The sequence below is a fragment of the Bos indicus x Bos taurus genome, chromosome 13 (genome assembly GCF_003369695.1).
Source record: "Bos indicus x Bos taurus breed Angus x Brahman F1 hybrid chromosome 13, Bos_hybrid_MaternalHap_v2.0, whole genome shotgun sequence".
Taxonomy (NCBI): domain Eukaryota; kingdom Metazoa; phylum Chordata; class Mammalia; order Artiodactyla; family Bovidae; genus Bos; species Bos indicus x Bos taurus.
This window is the reverse complement of record NC_040088.1, coordinates 55403094-55422615: the sequence shown is the minus strand read 5'-3', so window position 1 is coordinate 55422615 and position 19522 is coordinate 55403094.

Below are 19522 nucleotides of genomic sequence, written 5' to 3'. Positions count from 1 at the left end.
AAAAGAAAGAATGATCATAAAAATAGTAAAAATATATATAGGACTCTCTCTGATGTTGTTGTGGGTATTGTGGATTCAGTTCATTTTCAGCTAGTTCCTTGTTCCGGCTTATATTTCTCAAGATCTATAGGCCCCTTCCTATGTAGTCGGTATTAACCATGGGGTTTTACTCTATTGCCTGTCACTTCCAAGGAGGTTCCCTCTGTTATAGCTTCTTCTGTTTGCTGGTCTCTTCAGTGTCTCATTTCCACCCTGATACAAAGCAGGCGGTGGTGGACACCTTTTTTTTTTTTTTTTTTTAAGGCTCACTTGTTCAGTCGTGCTGTGGGGAGGGAGGGACACTGCAAATAAATAACACTGGCGTGTGCTCGCAGTGCCTCAGCCACACTGGGCCTGCCCCCGCTCACGGCGCGTGTAGCCTCCCTGTCCACACTGCTCAGGCTCTAAGTTGCTCCGCTGGGAACCATCCGCAGCCGGCCCTGGGCTGCTTGCACCTCCCAGGTCTAAGCCGCTCAGGTTTAGGCACTCGGGTACTCCTCAGAGGCACAGACTCGGTTGGACCTGCACTTTGTGCCCTTCCCTGGTCCGAGCAGCTCAGGTGATGAGGTGTTTGGCGAGCACGGTTGCTGTGACTTATCACCTCCCCGCCACTCGGTTATCTGGGTGTACAACCGGCGCACCTTCTCAGGCGGATGTTGACCATCCAGAACCCCAAGAAGTTTTAGTTAGCAAAGAAGCCTGCTTACAGTTTTGTAGATAATGTCTGCCTGGGGCTGCGATTGCCCCCTTCCGGCTCTGGCTGCCTGTCACCAGAGGGGGATGGTCTGCAGCTGGCTATCTCTGTACAGTCCTTTGTTCCATGCATGAGCCTGGCGGTGTCTTAGGTTAGGGCTGGCATTTCGCGTGGTCGATATCCCACAGTCTGGTTTGCTAGCCCAAATTATTTCTCTCAGGTAGCGCTCGGGGTATTCAGGCCAGATCCTTACTCTAAGCGATGCAGACCGCGCCGCGCCTCCCTGCCCAGCCCCCTGCTTGCTATGGTGGATGAAGGCGTCTGCACTGCTTCTCCACTGGGGGCGTTACCGTAGGGCTCGTAATCTGCGGGTTTTAATTGTTTATTTATTTTTCCTCCCTGTTATGTTGCCCTCTGTGCTTCCAAGGCTCGGCACAGACTCGGCAGTGAGAATGTTTCCTGGTGTTTAGAAACTTCTCTCTTTTTAAGACGCCCTTTCCGGGTCGGAGCTCCGTCCCTCCCTCTTTTGTCTCTTTTTTTGTCTTTTATGTTTTTTCCTACCTCCTTTCGAAGACAATGCGTTGCTTTTCTGGGTGCCTGATGTCCTCTGCCGGCATTCAGAAGTTGTTTTGTGGAATTTACTTGGCGTTTAAATGTTCTTTTGATGAATTTGTGGGGGAGAAATTGTTGTCCCCATCCTATTCCTCTGCCATCTTAGCTCCTCCCCCCTAGAATTTTTTTTTTTTTTAATTCATTGATTCTGGGGATGAGTATACGTGAAACCAACACCACCATCAAAGACAGTTTCCTTCCACAGTTCTTCATTTCATTATTGTGTGTGTGTGTGTGTGTGTGTGTGTGTTAAGAACACAACATAAGACCTACATTCTCAGCAAATGTTAAGTATAGGATAAAGCATTGTTACTCCCATTGTTAATCACAGGTTTACCTTGCATGACTTCAACTTTGTACCAATGGACCCACCTCTCCAATTCTCCTCCTGGTAACCATCATTCTCTGTGCTTCTATGGGGTTGACTCTTTATTTATTTATTTATTTTTAGGTTGACTCTTCTAGATTCCACATACATGGAGTATCATGTAGTAGTTATCCTTCTGTGATTAGCTTATTTAGCATAATACTCTCAGGGTATAGCCACATTGTCACAAGTGGCAGGATTTTCTTTTTTATTAAAGCTGAACAGCATTTCATTGTATTAATATGTATATACCCTGTCTTCTTTACCCAATATCCATCAGTGGAAACTTAGTTTATTTCTACATCTTGGCTATTATCATAATGCTGCAAGTGAACATGGAGGTGTAGGTATTTCTTCAAGATCCTGATTTCAATTCATTTAGATAAATATCTACAACTGGGACTGCTGGATCATATGGTAGTTCTATTTTTAATTTTTTGAGGTACCTTTATAGTGTTTTCCATAGTGGCTGTAAAAACTAGAAATTCTTTCCATAAGATCTCTTTTCTTGTTTTTAAATTTATTTATTTATTAATTGAAGGATAAATACTTTTCAGAATGGTGTTGGTTTCTGCTAAACATCAGCACGAATCAGCCATAGGTACAGATATGTCCCCTTGTACTTGGTTTCTTCTTATTGCTGAATCCTTAATCCTGTTGTACAGATATACCACGTTTATTTATCCATTCATTGGTTGACAGACATTTGAGTTGTTTCTACCTTTTGGCTATTATAAATAATACTGTTATGAACATTCTTGTGCACGTTTTTGTGTGGGCATGTTTTCATTTCTGGTGGGTAGATACCTAGATATAGATTTTGGGGATCATACGGTAAATCCATGTTTAACTTCTGAGGAACTTTCACTCTATAACTAAAGTGTTCACTTACATGTCTGTCTCCTTCAGTGCTATGAGGTCTCTTGGAGGAGAAATTTCCACCTTGTTCATCCCTGAGATGGTCTCTGCCACCAAACTGATGCTTCGTAAATGTCTCAATAAACATTAATCAATAAAATTACTCGAGCGTAATAAAAGGAAACATTTCTGAGCTCATTTCAGTGGGCTGTTCATAAGAAGGTACCCACACAGGGACCTGAAATTTCCAAGTTTATGTATCTCTGGGTTCAGGGTCTTTCTCAAGCAGCAGACATGAATTCTGTGGTATGTTTGTGGTTGTCTTAGAGGGCACCAAAGATGGCCTTAATGTTCCCCTCAGTTTTAATGAACTTTAGACAAACTTCTTTTGGATTATAAGCCCCTGACATCCCTTTTTAAAAGAACATTTAATTTAGAAAACATGCACTTTTAATTCTTACCCTTCACCTTTGAAATGTATGCATATCTTCTACCCTCTTCCCAGACATTCAAGCCAGGAAGACTTTCTTCAGGGCCAGGGAATCATGTTTTTAAAATGAAAACCCCAAAGGAAACAGCGTTTTCACCCCTGTGGGAGGGTAAGTGCCTGACGTTAGTGGGCACTTAATTCCAATTGTGACAGCCAATTAGCAAACACAGGTGGCCTACAAGTCCCCGTATGCGTGCATGCGTGCTAGGTCTCTCCAGTTGTGTCCGACTCTTTGCAACCCTATGGACTGTGGACCACCAGGCTCCTCTGTCATGAGATTCTATAGGCAAGACTACTGCAGTGGGTTGCTCCGTCCTCCTCCAGGGGATCTTCCTGATCCAGGGATCAAACCCCCATCCCTTGTATCTCCTGCATTGGCAGGCGAGTTCTTTACCACTAGTGCCACCTGGAAAGCCCACAGTTCTCTATAACCCAGCTCTTAAAACCTCTCCAGGTCTACCATATGACACAGCAATCCCATTACTGAGTATTTATCCAAAGAAAATAAAATCCCTAATTTGAAAAGATACATGTACCCCAATATTCATGGAAGAATAATTTATAATAGCCAAGATATGGAAACAGCCTAAGTGCCCATCAACAGATGAATGGGTGAACAAGAGGTGGCATGCATACAGAATGGACTGTTACTTAGCCATAAAAAGAATGAAACTTTGTCATTTGTAACAATGTGGGCAGACCTGGAGGATATTATGCTAATTGAAATAAGTCAGGCAGAGAAAGACAAGTATTGGACACTTTCACTAAATGTGGAATCTGAAAAATGAAACAAATGGACAAATACAACAAAACAGAAACAGACTCACAGATACAGAGAACAAATTAGTGGTTTCCAGAGGGAGAGGTATAGGGGAGGAGCAAGATAGGGGAAGAGATTAAGAGGTACAGACTATTAGATATAAATAAATACATGATACAGCTGTAATGTAGAGTGTAAGAAATACTATTTTATAATAACCATGTATGGAGTATATTAATTAATATAATATTCGAAGTCAACTATACTTCATTTGGAGGAAAAAAAATCTTCAGCCCTTTGTTTCAGTGGGGTTGAGTTCAGTCTATCTCCTCTTTTGCAGTAGTCTTGAATAAACTGTTCCTTGCTTTGTCTGGTGCAGTTTTAACTTTGACAAGAACACTGCCTCAACATATCACTTGATCCACCAGAGAATGAAGGCATAACTCATCTAAGTGGAAATGATCCTCAGGGATTGGGTCTGTGCAGGTGAGATCACTAGATGTCCAACTGTAAGTGCTATCCTGAACTGAACAGAGAAGAGCCCAATGTTGATACCTCATACTAAGAATGTATTGTTTTTTGATTTCACATCATTTTCAGTGGACTAATTATGCTCCTGAGCACCCCCTCCATGAGGCGGAAGTGAGTTAAGGATTGTACCATAAAGAGGTTTCATGACCCTTGGAACCAGGAAATCCTCAGAGCTCAGCCCCTTCAGAAGCCCCACAGAGCATATAAATGGACATCTTTCCTGCCACCTTCTCAGTGAGAAGGAAACACCATAGATGTGAAAGTGAAGGCTTATTTGTTGGGCAAGAGAGTGACTATTTGCCAAAAAAGAAAAAAAAAAAATTCAACGCATTTGAAAACCTCTAGATCTGTGTTGAACTTCTTTACCAAGTGAAATCTGAATAGGCTTCTAAACAAACACTAAGAGCAGGAAAGAACCATACCCAGCACTCCTATTTCTTCTTCAAGACCACGCCATGAACCCCATCTTGCAAATAAAGAAACTAGGGTTTGGAGATGATAAGTGACACAGTGGGGAAGTAATGGAGCTGGGATTTCACCTCCAGCCTGGAAGAGGGAGACCCTTAAGGAGAGTCCCTGAGGACAACTGGGGACTGGTTTGCTTTTGGTTTTGTTTGTTTGGCTCTCACATTGGTCTGGGAAATGCCCAAGACCAGGAAATATAGATTCAAGACCAGGAGGAGATACTCCAAGTTACCAGGAGGAAAAAACTATATTTCCCCAGAGGTGAGCCAGTGGCCAGACCACAGGGTCCAGTCACAAAGTCCCTGGAATCAGTGCTGAGCTGTGTGCAAGAAAATGAAATTGAAAGTGTTAGTCTCTCACTCATGTCCAACTCTCTGCAACTCCATGTACTGTATGTAGCCCACCAGGCTCCTCTATCCATGGAATTCTCCAGGCAAGAATACTGGAGTGGGTAGCCATTCCTTTCTCCAGGTTATCTTCCTCACCCAGGGAATGAGCCCAGGTCTCCTGCATTGCAGGCAGATTCTTTATTGTCTGAGCCACCAAAAATGATTAGCCTAACTCCCTACTTGGGACTGACTTGAACAGCCACAAAGTTAAGGCAGGGGTGTGTTATACATAGGTAGGTGGGGCTCCATTAGGGTGCCCCTTTCTAAGTCTTTCCAAGAGAGGAGACACCTAAAAATACCTAAACGATGTTAAATATGGTCTTTTCATGCATTATTCCAATGACACAGTAGCAAGAACTGAAGACCCTGACACAGTTCATTTCAGTTCAGTTGCTCAGTCGTGTCTGACACTTTGGGACCCCATGGACTGCAGCAAGCAAGCCTCCCTGTCCATCATCAACGCCCGGAGCTTACTCAAACTCATGTCCATTAAGGCGGTGATGCCATCCAACCATCTCATCCTCTGTCGTCCCCTTCTCCTCCTGCCTTCAATCTTTCCCAGCATCAGTGAGTCCGTTCTTTGCATCAGGTGGCCAATTATTGGAGTTTCAACTTCAGAAACAGTCCTTCCAATGAATATTCAGGACTAATTTTCTTTAGGATAGATTGGTTGGATCTCCTTGCTATCCAAGGGACTCTCAAGAGTCTTCAACACCACAGTTCAAAAGCATCAATTCTTTGGCACTTAGCTTTCTTTATAGTCCAGCTGTGACACCCATACATAACTACTGGAAAAACCAAAGCTCTGACTAGATGGACCCTTGTTGGCAAAGTAATGTCTCTGCTTTTTGGTATGCTGTCTAGGCTTACTGAGCATAGCCCCACCTATCAGAAGAAGACCCATTTTCCCCCTCTGTCAATCTATCCCCTCAGGAAGCTTCCATAAGCCTTTTATTCTTCTCCCCATCAGAGGAAAGACAGAATGAAAACCACAATCACAGAAAACTAACAAAACTGATCACATCCCCACAGCCTTGTATAACTCAATGAAACTATGACCCATGCCATGTAGGGCCACCCAAGACGGACAGGTCATGGTGGAGAGTTCTGACAAAACGTGGTGCACTGGAGAATGGCAAATGACCTCAGTATTCTTGCCTTGAGAACCCCATGAACAGTATGAAAAGGCAAAAAGTAGGACACTGAAAGATGAACTCCCCAGGTCGGAAGGTGCCCAATATGCTACTAGAGATCAGTGGAGAAATAACTCCAGTAAGAATGAAGAGATGGAGCCAAAGAAAACACGACACCCATTTGTGGATGTGACTGGTGATGGAAGTAAAGTCTGATGTTGTAAAAAGCAATATTGCATCCGTTCAGTTCAGTCGTTCAAACTCTTTGCGACCCCATGAACCACAGCACACCAGGCCTCCCTGTCCATCACCAACTCCTGGAGTTCACCCAAACCCATATCCATTGAGTCGGTGATGCCATCCAACCATCTCATCCTCTGTCGTCCCCTTCTCCTCCTGCCATCAATCTTTCCCAGCATCAGGGTCTTTTCAAATGAGTCAGCTCTTCACATCAGGTGGCCAAAGTACTGGAGTTTCAGCATCAGTCCTTCCAGTGAATATTCAGGACTGATTTCTTTACGATGGACTGGTTGGATCTCCAGACCTGGAATGTTAGGTCCATGAATCAAGGCAAATTGGAAGTGGTCAAACAGAACATGGCAAGAGTAAACATTGACAATTTAGGAATCAGCGAACTAAAATGGTTTCAGAGAACTAAAAAGGACTGGAATGAGTGAATTTAACTCAGATGACCATTATATCTACTGCTGTGGGCAGCAATCCCTTAGAAGAAATAGAGTAGCCATCATAGTCAACAAAATGCAGTCCAAAATTCAGTAGTTGGATGCAGTTTCAAACACCAGAATGATCTATGTTCGTTTCCAAGGCAAACCATTCACTATCACAGTAATCCAAGTCTATTCCCCAACCAGTAATGGTGAAGAAGTTGAAGTTGAACGGTTCTATGAAGACCTACAAGACCTTCTAGAGCCAACACCCAAAAAAGATGTCCTTTTCGTTATAGGACACAGGAATGCAAAAGTAGGAAGTCAAGAAATACCTGGAGTAACAGGCAAATTTGGCCTTGGAGTAGAAAAGGAAGCAGAGCAAAGGCTCATAGAGTTTTGCCAAGAGAAAGCAGTGGTCATAGCAAATACCCTCTTACAACAACACAAGAGAAGACTCTACACATGGACATCACCAGATGGTCAATACCAAAATCAGATTGATTATATTCTTTGCAGCCGAAATGGAGAAGTTCTATACAGTCAGCAAAAACAAGATCCGGAGCTGACTGTGGCTCAGATCATGAACTTCTTATTGCCAAATTCAGACTTAAATTGAATAAAGTAGGGGAAAACCACTAGACCATTCAAGTATGACCTAAATCAAATCCCTTACAATTATATAGTGGAAGTGACAAATAAATTCGAGGGATTCGATCTGATAGAGTGCCTGAAGAACTATGGATGGAGGTTCATGACACTGTACAGGAGGCAGTGATCAAGACCTTCCCCAAGGAGAGCCCAACTGCTGGTGCTCAAATCGTGACTTTTCCATTTTGTAGCTGTGTTACCTTAGGTCAAACTACTTACCCTCTCTTTGCCTGACTTGTGTCTTTTGTAAAATGGGATGATTCTATTTACACTATGAGAATCATTATGAGAATGGAAAGTATCAAAAAATTTATGCACTTTCAATGGTGCTTGGCATGGAGTAAGACAAAATCCAGGTGTTACCTACTACTGCTATATATTACTCCAAAACAATTGACTGCCAAGGTGCCCCCATACATGGGGCCTAGGGTGCTGAGTGGCCAAAGGCTCTAACAAGTGCTACAGCTGGAAAAATCTGTTTTTGTTTAACATTCCCCAAATTCAGTTGACTGTGCCATCTTGATACCCCAGGGATAAGGGAAGGAGTCAGCGGTTAAATTACTCAGTTGCTCCCCACCCCATCCTATAACCCTGTGACCAAGCAGCAGGCTGATATGTTGCGAAGCTCTGTCTGATTCAGTGTCACACCAGCCGCCTGGCTTCTGCTCCCTTTCCTTCCCAGGCTTCCCTCTCCTCCCTCACTCTCCTTTCCTGGGGTTGCTCTCCATAGCAGAGTCAGTGCAGGAGGTTTTGCCTCCAGCTCTGAGCCTTAAGGAATCAGGGCTCACATAGACATTTACTGTCACACATTCTCTGAGTTCTTCCAAGGAAGAGAAACCACACCCACGATCTTCTTTGTGATTATGAATAAAGAAGACTTTATTACCTCTCCTTGCTATTCTTTGGAACTCTGCATTCAGATGGGTTTATCTTTCCCTTTCTCCTTTGCCTTTTGCTTCTCTTCTTTTCTCGGCTATTTGTAAGGCCTCAGACAACCATTTTCCCTTGTTGCATTTCTTTTTTGGGGGGGGTTTTGGGGATGGTTTTGGTCACACATCCTGTACAGTGTTACGAACCTCTGTTCATGGTAGTTCTGGCGCTCTTTCTATGGGATCTAATCCTTTGAATCTATTCATCACCTCCACTATATAGTCATAAAGGATTTTATTTAAGTCATACCTGAATAGCCTAGTGGTTTGGCCTGCCTTCTTCAGTTTAAGTCTGAATTTTGCAATAAAGAGCTCATTATCTGAGCCACAGTCACCTCCGGATCTTGTTTTTGCTGACTGTATAGAGCTTCTTACATCTTTGGCTGCAAAGAATATTATCAGTCTGATTTCAGTATTGACCATCTGGTGATGTCCATGTGTAGAGTCTTCTCTTGTGTTGTTGGAAGAGGGTGTTTGCTATGACCAGTGCGTTCTCTTGGCAAAACTCTGTTAGCCTTTGCCCTGCTTCATTTTCTACTCCAAGGCCAAACTTGGCTGTTCTCCAGGTGTTTCTTAACTTCCTTGTTTTGCATTCCAATCCACTATGATGAAAAGTACATCTTTTTTTGGTTTGTTAGTTCTTGTAAGTTTAGAAGGTGTTGTAGGTCTTCATAGAACCATTCAACTTCAGCTTTTTGGCATTAGTGGCAGAGTTTCAAAGAATAGCAAGGAGAGATAAGAAAGCCTTCTTAAGTGAACAATGCAAAGAAATACAGAAAAATAATAGAATGTGCAAGACTAGAGAGCTCTACAAGAAAATTAGAGATACCAAGGGAACATTTCATGCAAAGATGGGCACAATAAAGGACAGAAACGGTGAGGACCTAACAGAAGCAGAAGAGATTAAGAAGAGATGGCAAGAATATACAGAAGAGCTATACCAAAAAATATATATTAATGACCTGGATAACCATGATGATGTGGTCAGTTATCTAGAACCAAATATCGTGGAATGTGAGGTCAAGCAGGCATTAGAGAGCATTACTAAGAATGTGATGGAATTCCAGCTGAGTTATTTAAAATCCTGAAAGATGATACTGTTTAAATGCTGCACTCAACGTGCTAGCAAATTCTGAAAGCTAAGCAGTGGCTATAGGACTGGAGAAGGTCAGTTTTCACTCTAATCCCAAAGAAGGGCAATTTTCAAGGAATGTTCAAACTTCTGTACAACTGCGCTCATTTCACATGCTAGTAAGGTGATGTTCAAAAACCTTCAAGCTAGGCTTCAACAGTACATGAACTGAGAACTTCCTGATGTACAATCTCAGTTTAGAAAAGGCCACAGAAACCAGAGATCAAATTGCCAACATCTGTTGGATCATAGAAAAAGCAAGAGAATCCCAGAAAACCATCTACTCTGCTTCATTGACTACTCTAAGGCCTTTGACCGTGTGGATCACAACAAACTGTGGAAACTTCATGAAGAGATGGGAATACCAGACCACCTTACCTGCCTCCTGAGAAACCTGTATACAGGTCAAGAAGCAACAGTTAGAACCAGACATGGGACAATGGACTGGCTCATAATTGGAAAAGTAGTACATCAAGGCTGTATTTTGTCACCCTGCTTATTTAACTTCTGTGCAAAGTACATCATGTGAAATGCCAGGCTGGATGAATCACAAATTGGAACCAGTACTGCCGGGAGTAATATCAATAGCCTAAGATAGGCAGATGACACCATGCTAAAGGCACAAAGCCAAGAGGAACTAAAGAGCCTCTTGATGAAGGTGAAAGAGGAGAATGAAAAGGCTGGCTTAAAAGTCAATATTCAAAAACTAAGATAATGGCATCCAGTACCACCACGTCGTGGCAGATAGATGGCAAGAAAATGGAGACAGTGACAGACTTTATTTTTTTGAGTTCCAAAGTCACTGCAGACAGTGACTGCAGCCATGAAATTAAAAGATGCTTGCTCCTTAGAAGAAAACCTATGACAAACCTAGACACCATATTAAAAAGCAGAGATATCACTTTGCTGACAAAGATCCGTATAGTCAAAGCTATGGTTTTTCCAGTAGTCATGTATGGATGTGAGAGTTGGACCATAAAGGTGGCTGAAAGAATTGATGCTTTTGAACTATGGTGCTGGAGAAAACTCTTGAGAGTGACTTGGACAGCAAGGAGTTCAAACAAGTCAATCCTGAAGGAAATCAACCCTGAATATTCATTGGAAGGACCGATGCTGAAGTTGAAGCTCCAATACTTTGGCCACCTGATGTGAAGAGCTGACTCATCAGAAAAGGCCCTCATGCTGGGAAAGATTGAGGGCAGGAGGAGAAGTGGCAATAGAGGATGAGAAAGTTGGTTGGCATCACCTCTCAATGGACATGAGTTTGAGCAAACTCAGGGAGATACTGAAGGACAGAGAAGCCTGGTGTGCTGCAGTCCATGGAGTGGCAAAGAGTTAGACACGACTGAGTGACTAAACAACAACAAATGAGTAAAGAGCATCAGCAGATATTCTGAGTGTGGTGTGATAGAAGGCAGGAATTAGAACCCCTGAGTCTTCACATCTCATCTCTTATTCAAACCAACTAACTTACTGCTCAGAGAGGGGATTACCAAAAAATGGAGCCAAACATGTTTATCTTTCATCTCCCATGTGTGAGAATCAATCAACATTGGAACTAACACATTGAATGCCTGCTACACTGTATGATCTCTCTTGATATCTACCACAAGCTAGATAGTTTTACTCCCTAATAAAGTCTGTGTTCTGTGAGGCTTTTTGTTCTGGAGAGAAGACACAAAGTCATTGATGCAGAGAGACAGAAATTAAGTCTTTTAGTATATTCTTTTGGCCCCTAGCTCCTTCTTTTCACTAAAGATACCTCCACACTCCATCCTTGCTGCAATTTTTTTTTTTTATGTTTCAGTTTCCTTAATTTATTTTTATTTTTTTAATTTATTTATTTTAATTAGAGGCTAATTACTTTACAATATTGTATAGGTTTTGCCATATATCAACATGAATCTGCCACGGGTGTACACATGTTCCCAATCCTGAACCCCCCTCCCACCTCCCTCCCCATACCTTCCCTCTGGGTCATCCCAGTGCACCAACCCCAAGCATCCTGTATCCTGCATTGAACCTGGACTGGCGATTTGTTTCTTATATGATATTATATATGTTTCAACGCCATTCTCCCAAATCATGCCCCCTGCCCCCACAGAGTCCAAAAGACTGTTCTATACATCTGTGTCTCTTTTGCTGTCTCGCACACAGGGTTATCGTTACCATCTTTCTAAATTCCATATATATGCATTAGTATACTGTATTGGTGTTTTTCTTTCTGGCTTACTTCACTCTGTATAATCGGCTCCAGTTTCATCCACCTCATTAGAACTGATTCAAATGTATTCTTTCTAATGGCTAGTACTCCATTGTGTATACGTACCACAGCTTTCTTATCCATTCATCTGCCGATGGACATCTAGGTTGCTTCCATGTCCTAATTGTCTCAGATGAGTAACAAAGGGCCAGTGTTCTGTCTCTATCTCTGCAGCCACCAGCAGGTGCCACGTTACTCACGTTACCCAGAACTTGTCCCCAGGTCTTGGCTCCAGAGCAAGGGCCTCAGGGTCAGGAGTGGGGGTGAGAAGGGTCACAGTCATAGCTTTGGCCACTGGCCCAATCTGCCCTTCCCATGTGTCTCAGAGCCCCGAAGAGCATTTTTGATGGATTCAGTTCAGTTCAGTTCAGTCTCTCAGTCGTGTCCGAGTCTTTGCGACCCCATGAACTGCAGCAAACCAGGCTTCCCTGTCCATTACCAATTCCCGGAGACTGCTCAAACTCATGTCCATCGAGTTAGTGATGCCATCCACCCATCTTATCCTCTAAATTGTCCCCTTCTCCTCCTTCCTTCCATCTTTCCCAGCATCAGAGTCTTTTCCAGTGGGTCAGTTTTTTGCAACAGGTGCCCAAGACTGGAGCTTCAGCTTCAGTGTCAGTCCTTCCAATGAATATTCAGGACTAGTTTCCTTTAGGATGGACTGGCTGGGTCTCCTTGCAGTCCAAGGGACTCTCAAGAGTCTTCTCCACCACCACAGTTTAAAAGCATCAATTCTTTGGCGCTCAGCTTTCTTTACAGTCCAAGTCTCACACCCATCCATGATTACTGGAAAAAACAGCTTTGATTAGACAGAACTCTTTGATGGATACTGATATTTATATTTAAGTGAAGTCTGTGATTATATCAGCGTCTCCACCGCACCTCAAACAACTCCTTTCTGGGATACAGACTCTCAGGGATGTCCCAGACTTAACTGAGATTAACAGGCCACATCAAGGAAAAAGATGAGGATGTTAATTAAACTTACTGTGGGGGAGTCATTTCGCAGTATATACATAAATCATCATTATTTTGTATACCTGAGACTGTTAAACAATATTATATGTCCATTATTTCTAAATTAAAAAAATACATTATTAAAAAGGAAAGAGAGAAATAGAAGCAGCCATCCAGCACATGTGGAAGCAAGTCACCCTCTCACTGGGCAGGGCTAGGCTCCTTGGCACCTTCTTTGTCCTGAAGAAGCAGTAAGGTGTGGGCACCCCACACACAGCTCCCACCAGGCCAGGTGCTTCTTGCTGCTGCTGCTGCTGCTGCGTCGCTTCAGTCGTGTCCGACTCTGTGTGACCCCATAGACGGCAGCCCAACAGGCTCCCCCATCCCTGGGATTCTCCAGGCAAGAACAATGGAGTGGGTTGCCATTTCCTTCTCCAATGCATGAAAGTGAAAAGTGAAAGTGAAGTTGCTCAGTCGTGTCCGACTCCTAGCGACCCCATGGGCTGCAGCCCACCAGGCTCCTCCGTCCATGGGATTTTCCAGGCAAGAGTACTGGAGTGGGGTGCCATTGCCTTCTCCGCAGGTGCTTCTTACCAAACTGCAAAGGATTTGTTGCTCTACTGACTCCATGTATCGAGATCAGGTCAGCAAAATGGGAGCCAGGGCAATCTGCCATACCACCCTTGTTTGTAAATAGAATGTTACGGGGCCACGGCCAATGCCTGTTCCTGTAATTGTTGACTCTGGCAGCCTCCCTGAGTTGTTGCAATAGACAATACAGCCAATGAAGCCAGAAGTATTTAGAGAAAAAGATCACTGACTCCTAATCCCTAGAAAGGGGAAATCCCCAGAAATCCTCAGAAGGGCAGAAAGAGTTTGGAAATAAGCCAGTCACAAAAAGAAAAATACTGTATGCTTCCTCCTATATGAGGAATCTGGAATAGTCAAATTCTTAGTGATAGAAGGAAGACTACAGGTACCATGGGTTGGAGGGGGGCGGGTAAATGGGAAGTTGGGGTTTAGTTTGTGTAAGGTATAGTTCAGGCCGAGGCAGAAAAGGAGAGACGACCTCAACGGAGGTAGGTTACCTTTATTCAGGCAAGGAGGGGCGACAGTCGGCCTAACGACCAGGCTGAGTGTGAGAAGGATCAGGGAGGCTTCATATTTAAAGGGAGGTTTGTGGAAGTGATAAGGGAAAGGTTAGTCAGGCGGGATGTTTTGGGTATTCTTTAGTTGAGATGGCATTTGTAGTTGGACAGGGGTGGGAGGTTTTGGGCAAGTGGTGATAAGTCCCAGGTAGATGCAACCGGCCCAGAGCATCAGAGCGGGACCTAAAGTTTGGTTTTATTTTCTCTGAAGTTAGATGATTCAGCAAGGGCCTTTGAAACTGTTGTTTTCTTTTCTAGGCCCAAAGACTCCTTCAGTTTGTAAAATGAAAAGAGTTCTGGAGATGGATGGCAAAAATGGTTGCACAACCCTGTAAGTGTTCTTAATACCAGTGAAACATACACTTAGAGATGGTTAAGGTGGTCAATTTTATGTTATGTGCATTTTACTACAATTTAATTTTTAAAGAATATCAGACTAAAACAAGAGATATCAAACTCAACACCATCACGACGACTGTGGAGCTTCGGATGAGTTACCAAACTTCTTGGTCACAGTCACCTCCTTTCCTGGCCACCCAGCCCCCAACATATATAAAAGAGGTACTGCTGAAGAATGCAGTGGAGTCAGAGCTGGATGGAAAACTCAGGGAAGAACATGTCAGGAATCAGAAACAGGTGTGAAGGCTGCACAGACCAGGTCTATGTCTGAGGGATACACACTTTCTCCTTTTTTATTTACATTCTTGTGTTAGTTTCAGGTATACAGCAAACTGAATACTTGTACATATACATATATCCACTCTGTCTTAGATTATTTTCCCACATAGATCATCACAGAGTATGCAGTAGAGTTCTCTGTGCTGTATATTATAGTAGGTCCTTATTAGTTATCTATTTTACACATAGTAGTGTGTATATACACTGGATCATTGAAAAAGCAAGAGAGTTCCAGAAAAACATCTATTTCTGCTTTATTGACTATGCCAAAGCCTTTGACTGTATGGATCACAATAAACTGTGGAAAATTCTGAAAGAGATGGGAATACCAGACCACCTGACCTGCCTCTTGAGAAATTTGTATGCAGGTCAGGAAGCAACAGTTAGAACGGGACATGGAACAACAGACTAGTTCCAAATGGGAAAAGGAGTACGTCAAGGCTGTATATTGTCACCCTGCTTATTTAATTTATATGCAGAGTACATCATGAGAAATGCTGGGCTGGAAGAAGCACAAGCTGGAATCAAGATTGCTGGGAGAAATATCAATAACCTCATATATGCAGATGACACCACCCTTATGGCAGAAAGTGAAGAGGAACTAAAAAGCCTCTTGATGAAGGTGAAAGAGGAGAGTGAAAAAGTTGGCTTAAAATCAACATACAGAAAATGAAGATCATGGCATCTGGTCCCATCACGTCATGGGAAATAGATGGGGAAACAGTGGAAACAGTGTCAGACTTAATTTTTCTGGGCTCCAAAATCACTGCAGATGGTGACTGCAGCCATGAAATTAAAAGACGCTTACTCCTTGGAAGGAAAGTTATGACCAACCTAGACAGCATATTGAAAAGCAGAGACGTTACTTTGCCAACAAGGGTCCGTCTAGTCAAGGCTATGGTTTTTCCAGTGGTCATGTATGGATGTGAGTGTTGGACTGTGAAGAAAGCTGAGCGCCGAAGAATTGATACTTTTGAACTGTGATGTTGGAGAAAACTCTTGAGAGTCCCTTGGACTGCAAGGAGATCCAACCAGTCCATTCTGAAGGAGATCAGCCCTGGGATTTCTTTGGAAGGAATGATGCTGAAGCTGAAACTCCAATACTTTGGCCACCTCATGCGAAGAGTTGACTCATTGGAAAAGACTCTGATGCTGGGAGGGATTGGGGGGCAGGAGGAGAAGGGGACGACAGAGGATGAGATGGCTGGATGGCATCACTGACTCGATGGATGTGAGTCTGAGTGAACTCCGGGAGTTGATGATGGACAGGGAGGCCTGGCGTGCTGCGATTCATGGGGTTGCAAAGAGTCAGACATGACTGACCAACTGAACTGAACTGACTGAGTGTGTATATGTCAACCCCAATCTTCCAATTTATGCATCCCACATCCTTTTCCCCTCTAGTAACCATAAGTTGTTTTCTGTATCTGTGATTCTGTTTCTGTTTTGTAACTTCATTCCAGGTATATATCATATATGATATTTCTCTTTCTCTGTGTGACTTCTCTTAGTATGATAATCTCCATGTCCATCCATGTTGCTGCACATGGCATTATTTCATTCTTTTTATAGCTAAGCAATATTCCATTGTATATATAAAATAACTACCACATTGTCTTTATCATTCATCTGTCAACAGACATTCAGGTTGCTTCCATGTCTTGGCTAAATAGTGCTGCAATGAAAATAGGGGTGCATGTATCTTTTCAGATTAGAGTTTTCTCCAGATATATGCTGAAGATAAGGATTGCTGAATCATATGGTAATTCTGTCTTCAGTTTCTTAAGGAACCTCCATACTGTTTTCCATAATGGTTCTACCAATTTACATTCCCAAAACAAACTAGAAGGGTTATAGGGACACTCTCTCTTATGTAAGAGAAACAGTTACAAAAATGAGCGACAGTTGCAATTACAAAAATGAGGGACACGAGCAGGCCAGTGATTAAGACACCATGCTTCCACTGCAGAGGGCACAGTTTCAATCTCTGGTTGGGAAATAAGATCCCGTGTGCCTCAGGAGTGAGAGAAAGAGGGAGAGTAGAGAAGTTTGCTGTTCATATTGAACAAGAAATAAATAGCAAGTGTCTTGTAGGTGAGGGCACTGTGAGTGTTAACCAAAGTGCCCAAGGAAGAGGCAGGACCTCCAAGGGTCCTACCCTCTCTATTCAGGAAGGCAGGATATTTACAAATGGGAAAATCATACTTTCAGTAAACGCATTAAGGGCTAAGTGGCGGCATGTACTATACACAGGATGGATACCAGAGTTGGGTTGAAGGAGAGATTAATTCAGGCTGTGTTGTGTTAGTAAGACAAGATTTTTGCAGGTAGATTTGAGCTGGTTTGAACCATGAAACTGTATTACTAGAATTGGTTTTGGGAAATGTTCCCGTTTTGTTGATGCAATCATAAGCTTTTCAAACTCATTTAATCTGCTGCTTAAAAGGGGTGAACTCCAAGCAGATACCAGGAGCAAAGTTTTGTTTTCTTACACTCATCCCAAATATCATAGGAGGATCTGTCCTATTTCTTTTGTTCTGCACTGTGAGGACCTCGTGATCTCTTTTTAGATGAGTCTCTGGTGAAATACATATATTCCCAGGATAAATCACCTTTCACCCACGGTGAAGCCAGGCTTTTCCCTCATTCTGCCATGATCTGGCAATATTCCCACCCAACCCTTCAATTACCAGCTCCTACCTTTCCAGGGTGTCCCATAAGCAAAGTAGGCATCATCCTGCTACTGTCTCCCTTCCATATGTGGTCCTGCTACATGGAGTGGATTTGAAAGCATGGGTAAACGGTCAGTCAAATCCATCTCACCTGCCCCCACTAAGTGAGGTTGTTGTCACTGTGCTACTGAAGGCTCGCATGTCCTCCAGCTGCAACATAGCCTAAGTAAGAAGATGTTTCCCTGAGTTCCTGACCCAGACCTTGGACTTGGCTGTGTCTACTTGCAAGTGAACTGATTAAGATTGGGTAGGACTGAGGGAGGAAAGGAACAGGCTGAGCTGACTCCATCTTGAAAAAGAAGGAAACAACATCTTGCACTTTTGGTGAGCTTTGGACCATGTGCCTGGTAGCCATGGGGATAACATACCTACAGCCAAACTGCCCTCCTGGACTGATAAACACCGGATTCCATACCAACATTTCCCATCGCCAAAAAGAATGTAATAATCCCCTATGTACTCAATCACCTTTGTAATCTTTATGGCACCCATTGGTGTAGGCTACAATGTATAACCAGTTGCCCCTTCTGATTATGAATCATGGCTGTAACCTGATTGTATCTCCCTTTAACACTTTTCAGGCTAGGTTTAAGGAATCTGGGGATGTGGGCTTGAGCCGTACACTTAAGGTATATAAGGTTTTCACAAAAGTCAGTTGGGGTCCTTGGCTAAGAGGAGACTCTGCCTTGGGCCCACCGGTGTAATAAACTGCACTCCACTATCTGCATTGTCCTTCTGAGTGAGTTTGTTTCCCAGAATGCGTGGCTATAACAGGACCACTGACCTTCCATCTGGGAATGTGCCAGTGTCTGCTAGATGAACTTTTGACACCAGAGGGCTGAATCCCATCCCCACTCAGTCTCTGCTGTGCTGTGCTTAGTTGCTCTGTTGTGTCCCACTCTTTGCGACCCCATGGACTAATACTGGAATGGGTTGCCATGCCCTCGTCCAGGGGATCTTCCTAACCCAGGGATCGAACCCAGGCCTCTCCCAATTTGCAGGCCATTTATCATCTGAGCCATCAGGGAAGCCCAAGAATACCACAGTGGGTTGCCTATCCCTTTGAGAGGGTAACAGATAGGAAGGCCAGGGGTCTCCAAACGGAGGAAATAGGCTGCAAGTAGCAGACATTTTTTTTTTCTCTCTCTCTTAAGCGGCAGGAGGAAACAAACTAGGGTTATATGTTTTCCCCTTCTCTATACACATTTAAAAAGAGGTTTCTCTTCGAAATTCTGTGTTGCCATAATGACACCTAGCTCCACCTGAACTTAACTTTTCTCAAACCGTGAGCTAACCAATGCACTTTTCTTATGGAAACATTTGTCTTAAGCTATATTAATGTCCTATGCTCTATCTTCAAGTCGGTTCCACCTAAAGGCTCAGAAATGATATGACCAGCCAGTATGTTATACTCATACATTTTTCTCCTAATCTATGTTAATGAAACTGTATATTTGTATGGAAATCTGCCTTTCTTCAAGATTCACGTCAATCATTTTATGGCCCGGGATGACTCACCTGGTGCCATTCTCTGAGTTTTGAGACATTTCCTTTCTTTAATTAGCCGACTGCTAGTACCTGTATAACATCCAGCTAAAGACTAGCAGGGGTGGGGGTCCTCTTTCTGCTCCTTCTGATGTCTATGTCAGAAGCTTTCTCTCTTGTATAGTTTAATGAAACTTTACTGCACACAAAAAGCTTTGAGCAATCAAGCTTCATTTCTGGCCCCTGATTGAATTCTTCTCCTCCGGAGACCAAGAATCCCAGCGTCTTGCGTGGTTCAGCAACAACCTTTCACCTTCTCCAGGGGAACGTCCTGACTCAAGAAAGCAACTGAGGCCTCCATCATTGCAGGTGGCTTCTTTTCCAGCTGAGTAATGTTGGGAAGCCCCAGTCTCTGGCAAGCGTCTCCACTTCTGAACTTTCAGAGGCCAAGGCTTACTCACACCTGTGCACAATAATCAAGATGATACCTGACTGCACTCTCCCGGTTCCCTTTCCCCTGTGCTTCCATGCGCTTACACATGGA